The sequence below is a fragment of the Rhinatrema bivittatum genome, chromosome 4 (genome assembly GCF_901001135.1).
Source record: "Rhinatrema bivittatum chromosome 4, aRhiBiv1.1, whole genome shotgun sequence".
Classification (NCBI taxonomy): domain Eukaryota; kingdom Metazoa; phylum Chordata; class Amphibia; order Gymnophiona; family Rhinatrematidae; genus Rhinatrema; species Rhinatrema bivittatum.
Genome location: NC_042618.1, coordinates 259773248 through 259795229, shown reverse-complemented (window position 1 = coordinate 259795229; position 21982 = coordinate 259773248). Strand labels below are relative to the sequence as shown.

General features: G+C 41.6%; 1 protein-coding gene across 1 annotated transcript in view; it reads right to left on the bottom strand.

The window, feature by feature from the left end:
- Window positions 1-21982, bottom strand: part of PHF21B (PHD finger protein 21B) — an 888545-nt gene that overhangs the window by 615801 nt on the left and 250762 nt on the right. The window lies entirely within an intron of this gene.

Genomic DNA, 21982 nt, shown 5'->3' with positions numbered 1-21982 from the left:
GAGAGACAATTCTCTCTCTCTATCGAATTAAGTGGATCTCTTCCAGGAATGTGCTTCTTTTAAAGATATCGGGTTTTGCTTCAGATCGGCCGCTCCATGAAAAATTTTGTTTTCACACGTTTCGGGGAGGTTTTTCCGGAAATTTCCGCCGAAGTGCGTTAGTGCACACTAACGAGCCTTAATGCGCTTTAACAACCAATTAGTGCGCACTATCTCAGCATTAGTGCACAGTACACCAAATGAGATAGTGTGCGCTAGCTAGATGTTAATGCACATTAAGGCTCGTTAGTGTGCACTAACAGGTTAGTTAGTGCGCCCTAATAGAACTTACAGCGCACTAAGTATGTATTAGTGCTCTATAACTAATGTTAGTGCACACTAAAAAATGCAACTTAAAAAGTAAAAAGTATCAATTCAGAGGAGTTCATTAGCTAGAAAAACAGTGTGCACTAATTGGTATTACTGCACACTAACAGATATTTAGTGCACAGTAACTCCATTGTGCGCACTATCATGAAATACAAATTTTGCCGAAATTTCGGCAAACATTTCAGCACATCCGATCCATTATGATTTAGACATTATCGTTGACATTGTCTAATTCGTAAAAAATGAATTCACATCCCTAATCTCTTCTACCATAAAGATTTGGAACCAGTGATTTTGAGCTCTTTTTTTGATTACTACATTTGTGCAACTTTCATCAACGGGTACTTTTTACCATGACAAGCCTTCCTTCTTCGGTACAGTGTTCTGTGGACTTTCTTGTTTCACCAAGCACTCTGGCCTCTGGCTCAGGTACCCGCTCATCAGGGGCCTGCGTGCGCTCTCTCCAGAGACCTGGTCTCCTGGCCTTCCCCGCTCCTCGGGGCAGTGTCTATGTTTTACTTGGACCATGTCCTTCTCTTACTTTCCCGTGTCTACGTCAAGTCATCAACATGTTGCTTCGTCTTCTCTTCAACTCCTCGCAAGCATTGAACATCTGTGTACGGATCCCCAGTTCTCCACCTGGCATTGTAGTTATGCCCTCCACCCTCAGCCATTGAACAGGCTTTGGGGGGGATTCAGGGGGGTACTGTTACGATCCTGTCCGCCAACCCCATCCTGTAGACAGGCTCGCACTTCTCTCCCACTGCAGCTGGTGCGCTGCAGCCTTCACCGCGGCCCAGACTGCCGCCGAGCCACACCTCCCTCCGACTTCGCGGCCTACTGCCGCTGCTGCCTCACTTCTCTTCATGGCTGGAGCCGCGCCGTCGACGACTTCCTTCGAGGGAAGTCCCCGCCGGGTTTCCCTTCTCCTCTGAGGCCCAAGTACCATCGGGTCTTCACCCTCATAGCGGTTGCCACATGCAGCATGGCTCCCCTTCACGGCAGGAGCTGCCTCAGGCCTGCTCGCTCCTCCTCCAGGCAGCAGGACTCCTCCACAGGCCTTAGCTCCGCCCTTCAGTCTCCAGGGTCCCTCTAGGTGTGGGTGTGCACCTTTCTTCTTCTTTTAAAGGGCCAGAAGCAGAAAGCACTCTTTTACCCTCCGGATGACGTTTTCAGGGCTCTTCCAGGTCCTGCCCTATATAAACGCCCTAGAGTTCCTCATCTTGTCCAGATATCTGGATGTCCACTCGTCCTGATGTCCTCTCATCCAGATGTCCAAATGTCCAGATCTCCAGATGTCCACTCGTTCAGATGTCCAGATGTCCAGGCGTCCAGATGTTCAGAAGCCCTTACTTTCTGAGGCATCATTCCCTTGTGTACCGATCTCCTTCGTTCCTCATCTTGATCCTGAAGAATCCACAGCTGCCTTTGCCGTCCAATGGATTTTGTCTCTAGCCATCTTTCGGGGGAGTAAATTTGTCTCATTCGGTGTCCGTCTTCGGTGACTCTAGTCCCCTTCCAGCTGGACCTCTCTCAAGCGCTGTCAGCATCCTTCTGTCCATCCAGTGCTTGTTCCACTCCCCATGTTGTCCGCAACCAGCATCTCAGGTTGTGTAGGGCGTGCAGCGGGACTGGGTGGTCCGTGACCAGTCCTCATCGGGCTGTGTAGGGCATCCTGTGGGACAGTGCCTTCCAAGATCCAAGAGCCTCATCTCTTCCAAGTTCCAAGAGTCTCGTCTCTTCCATGTTCTAAGAGTCCCATCTCGTCCAAGTCTCCAAGAGTCTCATCTCGTCCAAGTCCCCAAGAGTCTGTCTCATCCAAGTCTCCAAGAGTCTCATCTCATCCAAGTCTCCAAGAGTCCTCGTCTCTTCTAGGTACTCTGACTCTTTTCTTGTTTCCAGGATCCGGATTCTCCTGTTCCAGTTCCTGGTCTCTTCGTTCCCAGCCCTCTGACTTCACTGGGGCGTGAAGTTCTATGGGGGGTTGACCCTGTTTGTCCAGTTCCAGTGTATTTGCTCCAACCATGCCTGCACTCGCTCACCTCCCTTGGGGCATGTCTTGGGGCTCCTCCCTGAGTCGCCTCACAGGCCAAGGGCTCACTCTCTCCCAGGAGTAGACGATTGAGCCCCCTCGTCCCTCCTCAGGGCCTACAGGGCACGTTCATAACAAAATTATATTCACTAAAATGATTTATCTTTGGGTTCCTAGCCTAAGTGGGGGATGAGACAGGGTCCCAGTCACCTCGACACCACAATTCTGTGCCCTTCCCAATCAAGCTCTCACTTGTGGCACCACAGACTAGAAAAAATCATCGCACCAGAATAAGACAGTAATTAAAACTTTTAATAGTATTGAATAAGTAGACGGCAAATCCAACCAGAACATTAAATGGGAAAAGTAGAGTAGTGAAGTATAATAAACTTGCAGTTTTCTTATTTTAAATCAAGCAATACAAAAATAATACTGGATATGGCTTATTAGCCAGTGCAACCAATATACTTGTATGGATAGTAAAAATAAAAAAAATAGGGAATGATAATAAAGAATCTTGGGAGGAAAAGCAGTGAAGTATTTAACTTTCAAAAACTGTCTTTACCCCTGAGTACTCAAATAGGGGTGGGGCGGGGGAACAGATCCACCCCAATGTCAGCAGTTTCTAAAGCATGATTCCTGTCCCAAACACAAATTTGTGTAGAAGAAAACCAATGAAGAATTGCCTCTTGATGCTGGAGCTGGATAGATGACAAACCAAATAGATGAGCACTGCAATTTGTGAAAGGTCTCTCTCTCTCCTGAAGAGCTTCCAATTTTTCTTTCCCAGTACCTGCCAGAAAGTGCTTATGCTTGACTTTGGCTGAAAGGCTGAAGCAGTTAAGATGAGATGCTTGACAAAAGGCAAGGAAATAAACCTTCTCCCTCCTCTGCTAAAGTATCTGGATATCTCTTGTTATCTCTTTTAGTCTCTCCACTCCTGACTCCTCTGTCCCTTGTTGGGATTTCACATGTTGCTTGGCTATGAAGCTGTCTGTCTCTATATTTCCTTAGAGTGCAGACTTATGTCTCTCCCTCTTGATAATTATCTCTTCAGGAGAAGAAATGACTGCAGGGTTGCCAGATGCACTCCTCTGTTCCAGGCTCCTGGCTCCACCTCCTGGCCATCCCCACCCCGCACACACAGAAAGAGCCAGCCAAATTGTGCCTTTTCTACCTTAAACTGTCTCCTAGCATTCTTCCTCCTCTGCTGGCTATGTAGTGCTGTTCTCTGGGCAGGCTAAAAAGTATATCCCTTTTCCCAATATGTTAACACTGTGAGTGCTGGATGCTGGTTCTTGCAGAACATTTGTTATTCACAGGAGATCATACAGGGGTTTTTGATATATTTTTATATTCCATCACCTTGGTTGTGGCAGCTTGCAGACTCTGCAGGGCTGAAAATTATTTTTTGACCAGATCAAAACACATCACTCAAATCTAAATGCAGCTCAGTATACATTCTAAGGCTCCAATACATGAGAAGGTCATGGGGGCAGGAACCTGGTTAAAATAGCTTGCTACAAAAACACATAGGGGTCCATATTCAAAGACATTTAGCGGGATAACTTGTGAGTTATCTAGCTAAATGCTGACTTTTGAATATCTTTGTCACCAAATAAGTCATAATCCAGATAAAATTTAGCAGAATAATGTAGGGGTGTTCCAGGGTGGAGTTATGTTATCTGACTAACTTAATCAAATTTCAGCTATATCTAGAATCTTGGTACTCTAATGCTAATTTGGCTACTATCAGTGTTGCTATGGCAGTGATGAAAGTAGCCAGGATTGTGCTAGAGTACCACAATCCCAGCACAAAGGCTACATTTCTAAAAGAACTGGATGGGTGAAAAGATAAAGGTTGGGGGTAGTGGTGGAGGGGAGGGAGATGAAGGGTACTTATGGACATTATGTGTAGAACTAGGGAGGGACAGAAGGAGGTCTTCACATTTTCATGTACTTTCAGAGGGGTTTGATGGAGTGGGAGATCAGCTCGGCAGGGCCATTTGATAAACATTGGGTGGGGGAACTGATAATTGGGCCACAGCCTGGACTTAAAACATTTTATTACTAATAACACTTTCATTTAACCAACTACATTCTTTTGAAATAACTGGTTAAATCTTAAGTCATCTAGGTAATTTCTAACGGTGTTCATACCTTTTCCCTCGTTTGTTGTAACCCTCGTTCATATGTAAACCCTTTTCTCAATGTAATGTTATTTTATTATTATCATTAGTTTTTGATGCAACCCTCGTTCGAGGTAACTCTTGTTCAATGTAATATTACTATTATTTGTAACTTTGGTTCGATGTAAACCGATGTGATATGTGGACTCATTAACGTCGGTATAGAAAAGTGCTAAACAAACAAACAAATAAACAAATAAATAAATAAATAGCTTTAAACTTAACCAGTGATATTCAAAAGATGGCTAGTTAGTTTTAAATTTATCCAGCTAAAGGTAGCTGAATTATTTTATTTGGGCATATTCATTAGGCTGTTACTCCTGCTGAATATCTGGGATAACTTATCTATCTAACTTAAAGGAATTGCTTAAAAGACAACCAGTCCCACCAAGTGGAGAGTTAGACTACTGGCTGAACAAGCTGGACAGAACTGCATGCCCAAAATTACTGTCACCTTAAGACATGTTGTCCAGATAGTAGTGGGATATGAAGATGGATTTGAGAATAAAACATCCATAAATAAAACAAATATCAAACACAACACACAAAATCCACAGCATTATGTAGAATAAAGCATTAACATATAAAATGACCGTGTATCTAGTGAATAGTAAAGATCACAAAAACTGGGAAGCAAAATATAAATACATTTTTCTTAAATGAAAGCCTCTCAGAAAAGATGAGTTTTCAACTCTTTTTAAAACTGATTCAGATCAGTAAGTAATCAGAGGTATTGCGGGTGTGAGTTCCATAATGTACTGCCTGCTATCAAGAAAGCTTGATCCCATGTTTCTGTTAAATAAGCAAGTTTGGGTGACAGTATCTCAAGTAAACCTTTATTGGCAGATTGAACGGAATGTGATGGCCTTTAAATTCTCAGATATGGGTTGATCCAGGTAATCTCTGGGTTACTGACTAGTTTATGTACTAGAGTCAGAACTCTGAATTTAAACTTTCCAGATTATTGGTTACCAATATAGTGTGACAAGAATAGGTGAAATGTGTTCATGCATGGGTGTCCCAGTGAGGACATATTCCTGTGATAGCTCAGACAAAGAAAGACTGGGGATATTTATGAAGCAATGTATGCAATGCATGCAGAAACTCCTGCAGATGCTCAGTTAGACTTTAACTGAGCTCCGAGAGCAGGGTGCATAATGTTACCCATGCATAATGACTAGTTTATGCCTGTTTTTTAATGAAGAAATGTTACGAGAAACTGTTATCTTCTTACCAATACCTATTAATTTATTTTTTTGGGCAGCAATGGTTTCTTTTGAAGGTTCAAGTTAAACTTTAAAAATACAGGGAGTAATACTGAACCGCTAATTTAACCTATTTTGCTAACTTAGGGGGTCATTTTCTATCGGTATCGCACGCGATAGCTTGATAGGGGCGAAGTAGGGGTGGAGTCGGGATCAGAAGAGGAGGAATCGGGGCAGCGTCAGGGCGGATGTGGTGGTAACTTCGCTGGCAGCGATAAGGTAAGACCCGTTATCGCCGCCAGAAGCGCACCCAATAGCGCCACCTTTCACGGTGGTGCTATTGGGTGCGAAAGCCGGCAGCATTAACACCGCGGTGGTGCGATCGCTGCCGGCTTTCGCAGGCCCACCCCCCCCACCCCCGCTTCCCCTCCCCGCCCCCCCCCCCCCATTACCGTGGGATTCACAAACCTGTGCAATATTAGAAAATCCAGGCCATAGCCAGGATATTTTGCAGTGTAGCTGCACAGCTGAATATACCCGGCTATCTAAAAGTTAGCCAGGCAAGTTTATCCAGTTAACTTTAGGACAGGTCACTGGTGCGATCAGAGTACGCTGAATAAATTATCCAGCTAACTTTGAATATTGGCATTAGCCGGGAAACTTATCCAGCTAACTCAATTCCTATCAGCTATACCCTGGCCCTGCCCACCACTTAGCTGGCTAACTATTTAGCCAGACAAGCAGTTTTCTAGCTAAGAGGTGACCACTGATCCTGGGCAGATATTCAGCCACCGCCTCTTAGATGGATAGGCTGAAACTCATACACTTAAATGGCACTGAATATCTACTTCACCATTAGCCCATATTGTAACATTAGGTTGATCTCACAATGAATGGATCAAATTGTTTAAAATAGCCAAAAGGACTAAGATCACTGAATATTTCTCTTTAGATATATTTATTTTTTCTTTCTACAATTAGCTACATTTTTCCAGCCATGAAAACAAAAAATAAATTCTAAGTTAATATTACTTACTTGATTTAGGGGTACTAGATTTCATTTTGCAACAGTTTGCTTGATGAGACACTACAAAATTATTTTTTTACAAACTGCAATTTACCATTGTTTTTTCACATTAAAAAGACTTTCCATTGCAATAGTTACCATAAGGTGCTAAGATGAATATCAGCCCTTAGACTCTCAAAAGACAAAAACCTTTGCTTTATGACTTACACAGCATAACAAGTATTAGCTTCATTGTTGTCCACTTGAAGGCCTCTCATATTAGCCCAAAATTTAAAAGCCCAGCGCACATAAAAAACCGGGGGATGCCAACACACACATGTTATAAAATAGCCGTGTCAATGTGTGCGCGCTGGGAATTGTGCACACATGGACGCACATGCAGGTTTTAAAATTTACTCTATTCTGTGTCACATGAAAAACGGTGAGGGACATGAGATAAGAAAACAATAGAAAATAACTAAGGAAAACTGTTCCACTGGACTAGCACTATCTGGTGCAGTTTGTATATTTTTCTTCTTTTCCAGCTTCCATTAGTTATCAATCGACCCACCTATACACTCCCTGTAAAAATCTACTCCTATGAACTCAAAAACTGGGTGAAAATAGTCCAGCAGATCCACCAAGAAGCACTTATGCAACAAAGAGAGTAGTAAAGCATGGAAATTCTTAAGTTAACTTAAAAATATCTTTTCAAAGACAGACAATAGGCTCTAATTTTTTCCCTTTTTATTTTTAGGATTTTATATATTACTTGTGTATTACTTTTGCACCACATCTGAGGCTGTCATGCCAATAAAGTTATATGAATCTAAGCCAGGGTTTACACTGCAAGCAGAGAATACATATAGAGTGGAAGGGGGGGGGGGGGGGGTCAAACTGGTTAGTTTTTCCTCAATGTGCTTTACTCACTGTCATTAGAAATAAGAATTCAGTCCTTTTCTATCACATCACAGTTAATTAGCTATCACTGCTGTATTACAGAAGGATTTAAATTCAAAGCAAATGTATTCTAATCAGAGCTGCAGTAAACAGGGTTTGTTTGACTTTAACCTGAAAGTCAGTTATTGCACTACTGATGTACATACCAAATTACCAGCTGATTGCTTTCAGCCTCTCTCTAGCAGTGTGAAATATTTAATGGCAGAAGGAACCAATCAGCAAACAGAGGGGGATCTGGTATGTGTGCATTAATTTACTTCAAGTTGAAAAGCAGTAAAGCAGGTCACAAACATGTGACCTTCCCCTCCTCCCAATCCTCAACACAACACAGCACAGCACAGCCAAGAGTTTCAAAGCTACTCTATGTGACTCCAGATTGTAGATTTAGAAGGAAATTATTCACTGCTGCCAAACAATGACAAGTGCTACTTAGAATAGCATAGAAAGGAACGAAAAAGAGGGTTTTAATAGCTCACTGTCTCAATGTTTGCATCTAGGTCTAGGACAGAGAATTGTATTAGCAATAACATTACTTGTAATATAATAATGGAGTAGATTAGATATTACACCTAGATACAAGATTTTTTTATATGAATTTTTTCTGTAACTGTAAACAGAAACTTCAAAAATTAATGCATCTATAAATATGTATATATTCATATATCTATATATGAACATCAAGCACTATCAAGCATCACAGAAGCTTAGAATATAAAGAAGCAAATCTATATCAACTGGGCTCAATTTTCAGTAGGTGGCTGTGTAAACTTAATTTAATACAGAAAGACCAGTGACTCACAAAGATTAAAACAAATTTCTAACAATGGTAGGGAAAGGGATACATTGGAAATTATTTATCTGAAAATCTAATTTGTACATGAGTATTTCAACCCTATACTACACTTTGGCAAATACATTTTATGTACACCCAAAATTAATTTGTTTATAGTTTTAAGGTAGATTTTTTAAAGAGTTTTAAGGGTATTTTTGTTTATCAATTTTCAACATTTATTCAGTTTCCTTTTCCAGCAGCTGTAAATTTGTGTCCATACATTTTTTGTCAAATATCAAGCATTTAGCATCTATGCAAAAAATGTTTAGAACATATGGCCATTGGCCAATAAAATATATATATTTTTTGTCTTTTATATACTGGGGCTTTAAAAAAAAATGTTCCAAGTTAGATGTTTGAATTTCTTAAGCATTATTTTTTTCCACATGGGCACAACTGGCATTGCATACTTAACTGGACCAGCATTTAGAAATGTTTAAGTACTTGCTGTTTGTACATGCAAGCCAACCAATTAGACAAGTAATATATTATCTGTGAAAATACAGCTCATTGTCCATGTGAACAAATAAAAATCAGCACTGAAAACTGGGCAACATATTAAAATAAGTCTCCATGCTCAACAATGTCTGTCTCATCTGTTTTCCCAACTGTTCTAATACCACAGATATTTTTAAAGGCCTGACTTCCAGGATGCAGTGGTAAGAGAGCTTAAAAAATATATGAATTACCAAAATTGCAATTATAATTTGAGTTATAATTCTAAAACACAGCTCTCAAGACAACAAATATTAGATATTATCAACTACTGCAGTATTCACAAAGCACTGAATTATCAGCTTAGTGACTTATAAACAGCATATTTTAATGAGAAAAATAATAATGAGCAGCCAAATACATTCTACAATCCATTCCAGCAGAATCTGTGGAAACCTAAGATGGGGAGAAAAATGGCTCTCAGTTTTTTAATCACCAGTCATGAGCAATCCCTCCTCTTTCTCTCCAAAACTATGTCAATGATCAAAAAAAAGAAGAACAAGAAGCTTGGTTCACAGCTGACTCCTTGCTCTCCTCATATCAGATCAAGAGAAATCTGTCAAGAAGGGCTCAATTCTGTAGAGTGAGAAATCTGCAAGCTGGCATTTTGTCTTCTGTTTCTATTAATTAGCCATCTTTCTCTGGCAAACCTTTTGTAACAAATCTACTAAAATTAGTTTACGCTAGTTTATATTTCAAATCCTTGTGAATATAGAGCTATTTCTTATAACCATTTCTATAAGTAGCATAACACCATACAGTAAACTGGTTTAGCGAGACAGGACAGAAAACTGGAATTACTATGAAATGTCTGCAAAAGTAAAATACAAAGTGTATCACACACCAAGAGAAATGTAATCTCAGCAATGAACTGTTTCATAAAACTGATAAGTCGTCTATGTGTTACAATTCATCCCGTAGCTGGAGCTATGGGAGGCCTCTCACTTTTTTCTGGAGGCCACTCCAAAGCCGGGGCCTCGCCTGATCTGGTTGCCCAGGTTTTGCTCCATGGCCTGGGAGGCCTTCGACGTCCTCGGGGCCTGCCTGAGGCCTGTTCAGTCTTTGCCTGGACTTCCTGGTTTGGGCCCCGCCCTTCTCCCTAGGGGTCGGCCCGCAGCTCTTCTCTCCAGTTATAGGGCCAGCCAGGTGTGGCCCATCTGAATTCCTCCCAGGGAGTTGCTTGTTTCCTGTCCTTTAAAAGGACTTCCTCTTTTCTCAGTCCTTGCTTTGGCAAGGGGCTAGTCTACCTGGGCTATGTCTCCCTTGAACTTCCTGTGTTTTCCAGTGATCCTGATGTGTCTGGTCCAGACGCCAGAATGTGGGACCCGTGCCTCCGAGAGTCTCCTCCTGTGATCTGAGTCTGCAGATTCCTCGTTGCCTTGCATAGTTCCAACTCTGGAGAATCCGAGGTGTTTCCACTACCCTGAGCTAAGTGACTTTCTGAGCTTCTCCCGCTCTTCTCGTGGTCCGCGACCAGCCTCCTAGCTATATAGGACGTGTAGGAGACATTGTGGTCCGCGACCAGCCCATTGGGTCCGCCTGTTTACGGTGGGCTGTGTAGGGTGCCTGAGGGTCCAGCTTATCCCTCTTGTTCCTGTCTTCATCCTGAACTCCACTTGTGCCTTGCTCCAAGTTCCAAGACCTTGCTTTGACCGCTTCAGTCCTGTGCCTTCCTGATCTCCGTCCAGCCTGCTGCCTATGCTGCTCCCTGCGGCAGGTCCAAAAGGGCTGGAAACAGTCGGAGGACCATTCAGAGACCACCATAATGTTGTGGTCTCCCAGGGCATGTAGGTCGGCGGAGTGGCCGAGACTTGGACCATCTTAAGAACATAAGAAATTGGCATGCTGGGTCAGACCAAGGTTCCATCAAGCCCAGCATCCTGTTTCCAATAGAGGCCAAACCAGGCCACAAGAACCTGGCAATTACCCAAACACTAAGAAGATCCCATGCCACTGATGCAATTAATAGCGATAAATACTACATTAGCATAAACCACGCCCCTTTTGCTATCGCATGCGGTACTTACCGCATTTTGATAAATCTAGGCCAAAGTTAGAAAAGCCTAGAAATCTAGGTTGTCAGAGAGAAGATAGCAGACTCCTGTGCCAGTGCCCTAGTTCCTTTCTCTCCGCTGGAGTTTTCTCTTTTGCTCTTAAAAGTCAAGGGGTGGGGGGGGGGGGGAGAAATGCAGAAATCAGCATACAGCTGAAAACAACTGTCCCTAATTATAGTGTACAGGAGGTATATTTTCTGTTCTTAAGTAGAAAAAAAGATAAGCAAACAAGTCATAAGCAATACCTTTTCAATGGACTAAATACATCTGTGACTAGCTTTAAGTTAGTGTGAAGATGTCATCTTATACACAAAGCAGTTTCTCCATACTTCCAATAATCAAGCTATAAACCCACCCCGACCCTTCAAGACATCTCCCTTAGCTTCCCCCATCCTCCCGACCCCCCCCCCCCCCCAAATGTTTTAAATTACCTGGTGGTCCAGTGGTGGTCCAGTGGTTGTCCCGGGGGAGATCTCCCGCTCTCGGGCCGTCGGCTGCCACTAATAAAAATGGCCATTTTTAAACATGGCGCCGGCCATCCAGTGCTCCTACCATGTGACAGGGGCCGGCCAATGGCACAGATACCCTGTCACATGGTAAGGGCAAAGGGCCATCGGTGCCATTTTTATTAGTGGCAGCCGACGGCCCAAGAGCGGGAGATCACTCCCGGGACCCCACTGCACCACCAGGTAATTTAAAATGTTTTTTTGGGGGGGGGAAGTTAAGGGAGCTGTTTTGAAGGGTCGGGGTGGTTTTTTATTTATCGGCTCGGGCACAGCCGATAAAAAAAAACCCGATTGGGCCACACGAAAAAAAATTCACGATTCACATCTCTAACTAATAGTACCAGCAATAAAGATGCTCGAAATGTTTTACCACTTTCAAATTATTTCATCTGAGTACAACATTGTTTCTAGATACAAACCCTTCTTGTTCTCTACAGTTAGCTATAAAGCCGGGCAGTAGCAGGTGATGTATCAGCAAAAGTGCTTCAGGAGAACAGGCAGAAGATGCCCCAATAGACGCCCAAGTAAAAAAAGTAGCCCAAAATCTCGCAGCTAAAAAAGTGAAAAACTTTCCCGCTCAAGCTCATTGAAAATAGCCCAATTGGGCGTGAAAACCACCCATCTGGCAACATTGGTGGGTGTGTGTGTGTGTGTATGTGATTAAACATGTGAGAGAGAGGGAGCGTATGTGTATAATAATTCCTCTTCCTCCCCCTATAATCCATGACACTCTCAAGGCACCTGAGATTTAATTATTGGATGTTACTGTATTCATCAGAAACACAGAAATGATGGCACTATTATAGCTGCTGTTTTATATTTCCTGATTTAATTTTTGTTTTATGAGAAACATTAATTTTTCTATTTCTCCAGTGTAGCACTGCATACAGAGAAATGGTAATTTTTCTATTTCTCCAGTGTTGTGCTACATACAGAGAGCTTGTTGCAGTTAACAATTCATCTTTTGACTGCAAGTTTTTACGCATATTTATACTTTATGGTCTGTATTCTATATTTGGTGAGCATCTGTCTGCTTTCTGCATGTGTGACTGATGTGAACTATTCTGCTAGTGTGTAGCTTCTGTGTAGGGAACTGTGCAGCTTGCCTTGTTCTGTTTTCCTATTAGGCGGTATATTGGTGTTTTATGGGCTGGTATAATATTTGCAGTGTTGCCTTTTGATAGGTAGGATTTTGGGCAGTTATTTCTGTTTTGGTATAGGAGGTTTACTATATTCTAATTGTAATTCTGTTTACTCATGGTTTTCAGAGAGCCAAGACCACATTCAACATGTATTCAATATACCTAATATGGGTTCCAAATATCTTTTTATACTTTTTGCAGGGCTTTCTGTAAGTGATATTTTTACCCCAGAAAACTGAACTTTGAATTGCCTAGTCCATGTAAAATCTATAAAAAATGCATACATGTTAATTGTGTATTGGGATGGTGGTGCTGGGGCAGGAATGTGTGTGTGTGGGGAGGCAGTGGGGGGCTTGCAAAACTGTAAGGTTCACCTGGGGTACTTAATCTCCTTGCTTTGGCCCCGTTCTCAATTGTCACTGCTCTAAGCTAAAGAGACCTAACCTGCATATATTCTCATTTAGGGGAACCGTTCCATTCCCTTTATCATTTTTGCCATCCACTTCTGTACCTTTTCTACTTTTGCAATGTTTTTTTGCTATGGGGTGACCAGAAATGTATACAGTACTCAGGAAGGAGTCATACCATGGATTGATAAAGAGGCAATATGATGTTTTCTGTTTTTCCTCTCCATTTCTTTTCAGATCATTCTTAACATTCCATTTGATTTTTTTTTTTTTTTTTTTTTTACTGCCATCACACACTGAGCTAGGTATTTCAACATATTCTCCTCAAGGACTCCAAGGTCCTTTTCCTGGGTAGTGACTCCCAATATAAAATCAACATTTTGTGCCTGTAGTTGGTATTATTTTTCCTTATGCGCATCCCTTTGCACTTTTCTACATTAAATTTAATTTACCATTCAGTTTCCCAGTCTCCTAGTCCACAAACTCCTTTTATAATTCCTCCCAATCCGCTGCTGTTTTAAAAACTTTGAATAATGTTGTCTTATCTGTAAATTTCATCATCTCGCTTGTCGTTCCCTTTTCCAGATCAAACAAAATCACTGGCCATATAAATAGAAATGGCTTAATCGGAAAGAGCCAACAGGTTTTTGCCTTACTAGTAGTTTAGATGTTTTTGAAGATGTAAACAAATATGTAGATAAAGGTGAGCTGGTTGATATAATGTATTTGGATTTTTAGAAGGCATTTAACAAAGTCCCTCTATGAGAGACTCCTCAGGAATTGAAAAAGTCATTGGATAGAAGGCAGTGTCCTACTGTAGGTTGGTAACTGTTTAAAAGACAAACAACAGAGGGCATGACTAATCCGTTTTCCAAATGTAGAAAAGTCATTTGTGGAGTATCACCGTGATTGATACTGGGACCAGTGCTGTTTAACATATTCACAAATGATCCCAGGCAGTGGGGAATGTATAAAGATGCATTATAACTTCCCCAGTACCTGGCCAGCTGTTCAAGGAACATGAGGCAGGTTGTGGTGACTTCTAAAATTGACAGCTGAGATAGCTAAGAAAAGTATACAGATGTACTACAATCTCCCCATTACCTGGCCAGCTGCTTGAGGAGTGAGGGTGGAGCAGCTCAGGCCCAAGGTGGGTTGTGGTGACTTCCAAAGTCAACCACCAAGGGAACGGGCATAAGTATGCAGATTTATTGAAACCTCCCCAAATTAAATGACCATTTATTTCAGTTGTATAGTATTCTCAGAAGAATTCATGAGTATCACTCTCAGAAGAAATTTTCATTCCTTTTATTCTTATGGTCACAATACATCTTCAGTAATATTTAGCAATTAGAATATGGTTCAAACATATGCTACAGCTGAATAATGATTTTTCATTTAAATGTGCTATCATATTGAAGACTGCATGCCAATAGCATTCATTTATTAACATGAAAAAAATCCAAAATTTGGTTAGAATAGATACATTATCTTCTATGATTTCATAGGCATTTTTTCCCAGTCATAAGTATTTAAAGCTTTAAAAAGCTGCCTATGATCTTAATTTTCTGCATCAATACTATCTAAGTATCTATCGCTATGATTAATGTAAATAGTCTGTTACACTGCTGGTAAGAACATTTGCAATTTTGCGGAAACAAGAAATGGAGATTTTCATTTTAGATTGAACTTGTAGGGCTAATAACAGAGAATCTGACAACAAACTGAGTAACTCTGAGAGGTAAACCACTGAGTGAAATTATAAAAGCACTATGGGACCAAATCATTTGATTGGATTGAATGTTCCACTGAATCTATTGTGCTACTACTGCTATCCTGCACAATACAAAGGCATAGAAACGTTCACTGATCTAACAAAAATTGTGCTCTATGGAGATTGTAATATGCTTTAGAATTTTTTTAAAGAGGTGGTGTTTAATCCAAAAGACCTCTGGTAGGGAAACTTTTCAACTAGGCTTTTGCAGTACCACAAAATGTACTTTCCACACAGGTGCTTGTCACTCCCAAGGACTTTGCTGTATTCCGTAGAAAAATGTTGCAGCAAATAATTACAGAAAATCATTCCATTTAAATCTAGCCTGAACCAATTACATCAAACAATATTTTTTATTCCTCTTCCCCTGCTCTTCTGTTTTAGAGGGCATACTGACCACTTTTTTGGATTTGGAGATGGAACAGCACACACCAATTTAAAAAAAGAAAGTGGGTGGTCACATGATGCTGTGAGTGGGGCAGGTTGTGTTTCTGCTTGTTTCCAGGTGCTGCCCCATTGTATCTGCCTGCATCGAACCCCTTGCCTTGAAAACTACCTTGCTGAAAATTACCTTGTTTCTGACTCGGGAGAATCATGGACATTTAGCATTTAGTTTCTTTACTGAGTTATGTCATCTAGAGCTGCAAAAAAAGATAAGGATATGATGAGGCCTACAGACAAGATGCAGCAATTTCCAGAGATCCAGATGTGGCTTCTTTAAATCCCATGGTGGTTGCAGAATTAACAGCAGATATGGTCCATGTCCTTGATTCAAAATTTAATAAAATGTATGAGCAACAACCTGAAATAATGAGTAAATTTGAAACTTTTAATAATCGTATCGAGAATGTGGAATGGTGGGTCTCCAGCATTCAGGATATACAACATGCTCACAAAGGGACCCTGCTGATGCTGCAAATGACAGTGCACATACTAGAGGAAACAGTGGAAGACAATAGGAACAGATAACAGCAAAACAATCTTTGCTTCATACGCCCACCTGCAATTTTGCTGAATTCTGAACCGCAGGGTTTCATGGAGACATGGTTTACCCAAGAGCTGGGCTTCCGGGATGTGGAAGGTAATCTTTGTATCGAATGGGAACACAGACTGGGTTCACAGCAGAAAATAAAAGGCAGACAGCAAGTGGAGATTATTTGCATACTGAATTTTGCACATAAAATAATTATACTTCGTACTATACGAGGTGGAAAAGAGATGATCTACAATAATAAAAATGTACTGGTATTTCAGGATTATTCTGTGAATCTGTCTGAGCAACAGAAAGAATTTGCACCAATCTACTCAAAGTTACAAGCACTTAAGGTGCATTGTAGCCTAAACTATCCAGCCAAGCTCTCAGTGATGCATGAGGGAGAGACACAATGGTTCACCGCAGCAGCAGAGGCCATGCAATTTTTAGCTATGCTGTAGGCGATGGCGAAGCTTGGGGCTGGGAGCACGACCTCATTGAGAGACACTTGATTTCTATCTTTATGGGAACTATTGTTTAAAAGCACTGTGGGCCGGATTTTATAAATTAGCGCGAGCGCATACTTTTGTTCGCGCACCAGGCGCGAACAAGAGTACGCGGGATTTTAATAGATACGCGTGTAGCCACACGTATCCATTAAAATCTGGGGTCGGCGCGTGCAAGGCTGCCCAAAATCAGCAGCCTGCGTGCGCTGAGCCGCGCAGCCTGCCTCCGTTCCCTCCGAGGCCACTCCGAAATCGGAGGGAACTTTCCTTCCACCCCACCCCCCTGCACCTTCCCTTACCTAACCCACCCCCCTACCTTTGTCGGCAAAGTTACGCCTGCTGGAAGCAGGCGTAACTTTGCGCGCACCGGCCGGCTGCCCCGCTCCATGTTCCGGTCCCGGGGGCTGGTCCGTAGGCCACGGCCACGCCCCCGGGCCGAAACCACGCCCACGGCACCGGCCCCTAAACGCTGCGTCACGTGTGACACGCCCCCAAAACGCCGCGTCACTCCGGGCACGCCCCCGGCACGCCCCTCCATGCAAGCCCTGGGATTTACGCGCGTCCCAGGGCTTGCGCTCGGCGCACGCAGGGGGGGGTTTGGGGGTAGGTTTTTGGGGGGTACACGCGTATCCTACGCGCGTACCCCTTTGAAAATCTACCCGTAAGATTTTACTGCCCAGATCCAACAAAAGAGTAAAGCTTTGATAAGGTCCAGACTTGACAGAGACTCTCTGTTTGGACTCTTGTGGGCATGTAATATCATGATTGATATGTGTAACACAGAGTTATTTTATAACCTTTCAGTTCACTGTTTTTGAGTTGCTAAAACAATATACTTCAATTGACAGCGATATAAAAGTTATCAGTGTTTATGCTGCAAGTTTTTCTTTTTTTTATGTTTTCATGCTCTCATGAAAAAACAGCTTTGCATATGACTAGTGTTGGCAATTTTAGGAATTTTTGAGCTTTTTTGGCTGTGTGTCACAGTTATATTCAGAGCATGTCATTGTCACTGTCACTGTCACTGTGTGCACGGAGTTTGATACTTAAAAATTAAAGCTCAAATTAATGTTTAATTCTTTTAGCTGCAATTTGACCATTCCGGGAGGTAAAGCAAAGTCTGGGTCCCTTGAAGTGGAATTTGGAAGTTATTTATTTATTTATTTTATAGCAATTACAGTTAAAACAAAAATCTAAATAAAACCAACATAACAAACAAGGCAAAAAACATTTTCATTTAACCTGAAATGTAACATCCTCGCTTATTGTAGGAGCTAGGAGGAAATGTTAGTAGAAAAAGATGGGTTTTCAAAAGAAACATAGAAACATAGAAACATCGAAATGACGGCAGAAGAAGACCAAACGGCCCGTCCAGTCTGCCCAGCAAGCTTCACACATTTTTTCTCTCATACTTATCTGTTTCTTTTAGCTCTTGGTTCTATTTCCCTTCCTCCCCCACCATTAATGTAGAGAGCAGTGATGGAGCTGCATCCAAGTGAAATATCTAGCTTGATTAGTTAGGGGGTAGTAGGGGTAGTAACCGCCGCAATAAGCAAGCTACACCCATGCTTATTTGTTTTAACCCAGACTATGTTATACAGCCCTTATTGGTTGTTTTTCTTCTCCCCTGCCGTTGAAGCAGAGAGCTATGCTGGATATGCGTGAAGTATCAGTTTTTTTCTTCTCCCCTGCCGTTGAAGCAGAGAGCTATGCTGGATATGCATCGAAAGTGAAGTATCAGGCACATTTGGTTTGGGGTAGTACCCGCCGTAACAAGCCAGCTACTCCCCGCTTTGTGAGTGTGAATCCTTTTTTCTTCTCCCCTGCCGTTGAAGCTATGCTGGATATGCGTGAAGTATCAGTTTTTCTTTTCCCCTGCCGTTGAAGCAGAGAGCTATGCTGGATATGTGTGAAGTATCAGTTTTTCTTCTCCCCTGCCGTTGGAGCAGAGAGCTATGCTGGATGTGCATCGAAAGTGAAGTATCAGGCACATTTGGTTTGGGGTAGTAACCGCCGTAACAAGCCAGCTACTCCCGGCTTTGTGAGTGCAAATCCTTTTTTCCACATTTCCTCTTGCTGTTGAAGCTTAGAGTGATGTTGGAGTCACAGTAACCATGTGTATGTTTATTGAATAAGGGTATTGTGTCCAGGCAGTAGCCATCATTCTGGCGAGTCACCCACTCTTCATTGGCGGCCTCTTGACTTTATGGATTCACAGTGTTTATCCCACGCCCCTTTGAAGTCCTTCACAGTTCTGGTCTTCACCACTTCCTCCGGAAGGGCATTCCAGGCATCCACCACCCTCTCCGTGAAGAAATACTTCCTGACATTGGTTCTGAATCTTCCTCCCTGGAGCTTCAAATCGTGACCCCTGGTTCTGCTGATTTTTTTCTTATGGTAAAGGTTTGTCGTTGCCTTTGGATCATTAAAACCTTTCAAGTATCTGAAAGTCTGTATCATATCTCCTCTGCTCCTCCTTTCCTCCAGGGTGTACATATTTAGATTCTTCAATCTCTCCTCGTACGTCATCCGATGAAGATCCTCCACCTTCCTGGTCGCCCTTCTCTGTACCGCTTCCATCTTGTCTTTGTCTTTTTGTAGACACGGTCTCCAGAACTGAACACAGTACTCCAGGTGAGGCCTCACCAAGGACCTGTACAAGGGAATAATCACTTCCCTTTTCTTACTCGATATTCCTCTCTCTATGCAGCCCAGCATTCTTCTGGCTTTTGCTATCGCCATGTCGCATTGTTTCGCAGACTTCATATCATTAGACACTATCACCCCAAGGTCCCTCTCCTGCTCCGTGCACATCAGCCTTTCCCCCCCCCATCGAATACAGTTCATTCGGATTTCCACTCCCCATATGCATGACTTTGCACTTCTTGGCATTGAAACTCAGCTGCCATATCTTCAACCACTCTTCCAGTTTCCTTAGATCCCGTCTCATTCTCTCCACTCCTTCCGGCGTGTCCACTCTGTTGCAGATCTTAGTGTCATCCGCAAAAAGACAAACCTTACCTTCTATCCCGTCCGCAATGTCGCTCACAAAGATATTGAACAGGACCGGTCCCAACACCGATCCTTGCGGTACACCACTTAAAACCGCTCTCTCTTCAGAGAAGGTTCCATTACCATCACACATTGTCTTCTGTCCGTCAACCAAGAAGTGAAATAAATCCTTCTTGGCCTTAAGAAAATCAGGAAGCTCATTCCACAACTGAAAGCTAGCAATGGAGAACATTCACTAACAGCATTGAGCCAGGTGAATAAATTTGACAGTGGGGATGACAAGGAAGCCTTCAAATGCAGAGAGTAAAGGGCACTTAGGCAAATAACTGACAGGCCCAAACTATTGGGAGCAAGATCATTCACTGTTTTGAAAACTAGTGTAAGAACTTTAAAACATATATACCATTATATGGCGTGCCAGTGAATATAAGCTAAAATTGAAGATATATGTGAATGGAGAGGCATTCCCAAAACTGGACGAGCAGCTGAATTTTGAATGGCTTGTAAAGCTGTTAAAGTGAACTGGGGGTAAGAAAGGGGTGTATTTTGCTGAGAAAGGGGTTAGTAAGGGTATAGTAAAGGGTTGGGGGGGTCATTATAGGGGAAAAAATGTTAAAAATGTAGGAAAAGTTGATTTTACTTTTACATCTGCTTGATTGGCCTAGTGGGCTAAGGAACAAATGCACACTTGGCCCAATTGTTTTCTATGAGTCACCTTTTTCAATAAACAGATTTGTATTAAAACCATTATCTTATTAGCTAATGAATTTAGGTATGACAATCTGATTCAGAAAGCAAGTTTCAAGTATTTAGCTTTCTTTTTATTAAACGTTTTTATGGAATAAAGCAATCTGATCCCTAATTTAAAAAAAAAAGAAAAGTGATCTAATTTTCCACCAACTTCTCCAACAATATCTCTAACATTAAGGCATCCTCCCACCACCACTGAATTAATCTGAGATTATTTAGTTCATGCCATAGGAATGCTATAACAGTTCCAGGAATATATTTCACCTTCTCTTACCCTCCTACCACCATGAAGCTTACTCACTAATCCAGTATTAGAATAAGTCACAAACATGTTTTAGCATCTCCAGACAAGCTCATTTCCTTTTCTCTTTCAAAGGAGTTATGCTTTAGCTTCTCTCTCTACTGTGCAGGGGATAACTCTTTCTAATAGGGTTCCTCATGCATTCCCTTCCTGGTACACCTCATGTGTCCTCAATCCAAATGGTTCACAGGACTGTGATATTACCTCATGCGCTTTACGAGTTGAGTTTTGTCATCCCTGGATTAGAGAATTGCCATTTGCTTTCAATATCAGGAATAAAGTGACAGAAAGGGGAAAGACGGTTGTACATGTATACAACTATAATATCAACATTGCTGCACATATGTTCCATGGCATAATTCTTACCCTGTAGTTGTCATTTTAGAATGTACACAAAAAGGAGAGATGAGAGAATCAAAAAACTACTTATGTACCAACAAACATTTTATCTAGTATGTAATCAAGGGAGTCAGCAAGCTGGTAAAACACTTATGACTCTAAACGGTCAGTGTCAATCTTCTCTATCATTCACCCAATGTGATATTTGTTTATGGTTTTTATGCATCTAAATCAACAGTACTAGGCAGAATCAGTTTATCAAATGTTACTCTCATGCTGAATATAGAAGTTGCATTAAGACACAGTGGAAGACAGCTCCTATGGTCACTCACTGTATGGAGTTGAAACATTCTTTCACTGATTTGCGATTTTGTGTGAATGAAGTTATGCAAACAGATTGGTGTGCAGGAGATCATAAAGAACATGCCTGGATTCATCATTTACCCTCTCTGAGTTAAATTCAGACTGATTTTATCTTGTGTTTATAAAATTCTATAGAAGAGTATAGACACTGATTCAATGTGTCTGTTTCTACAGATTTTGTTTGGGATACACTGCTGATGTCATCATATTTTTGGACATTTAAACTCTTCAATTGAGGATTTTGAACAAGGACGCTGTCTTTTTTACTATCCGTTGTGAAGATGGTGTCTGAATTGAAATAAAATGCACAGATAAGTTTGAATACAGTTTACCCCTGATGCAGTATTAGTTAAGAAACATCAGATGATGTCATGTTAAGTGCAGGGTGCTGCAACTTTCAGTAGATGCAGTTGGGCTGACAGCAGAGTATTGTTAACTTTTGACATTTTGATTCCAACATAAATTAAGTGTTGAGAGTGGATGCTGTAACTGACAAACTGATTCTACCAAGAAATGTTGTTTTAGATGCATTAAAAACATAAAAAATATCACATTGAATGAATGATAGAGAAGATCAGCACTGACCATTTAGAGTCATAAGTGTTTTACATATTAGATAAGTTTATTACTGCATTAGTAGTTTTTAAAATCTATTTTGTCTCTCCTTTTTTGTGTTGAGTTGGTGTGTGACCAAGAGCTGCACTTTTCTATTTATTGTGATTATAAAGTATACAACAAAACAAATGAGAGCTGAGGTAAATAGGAAG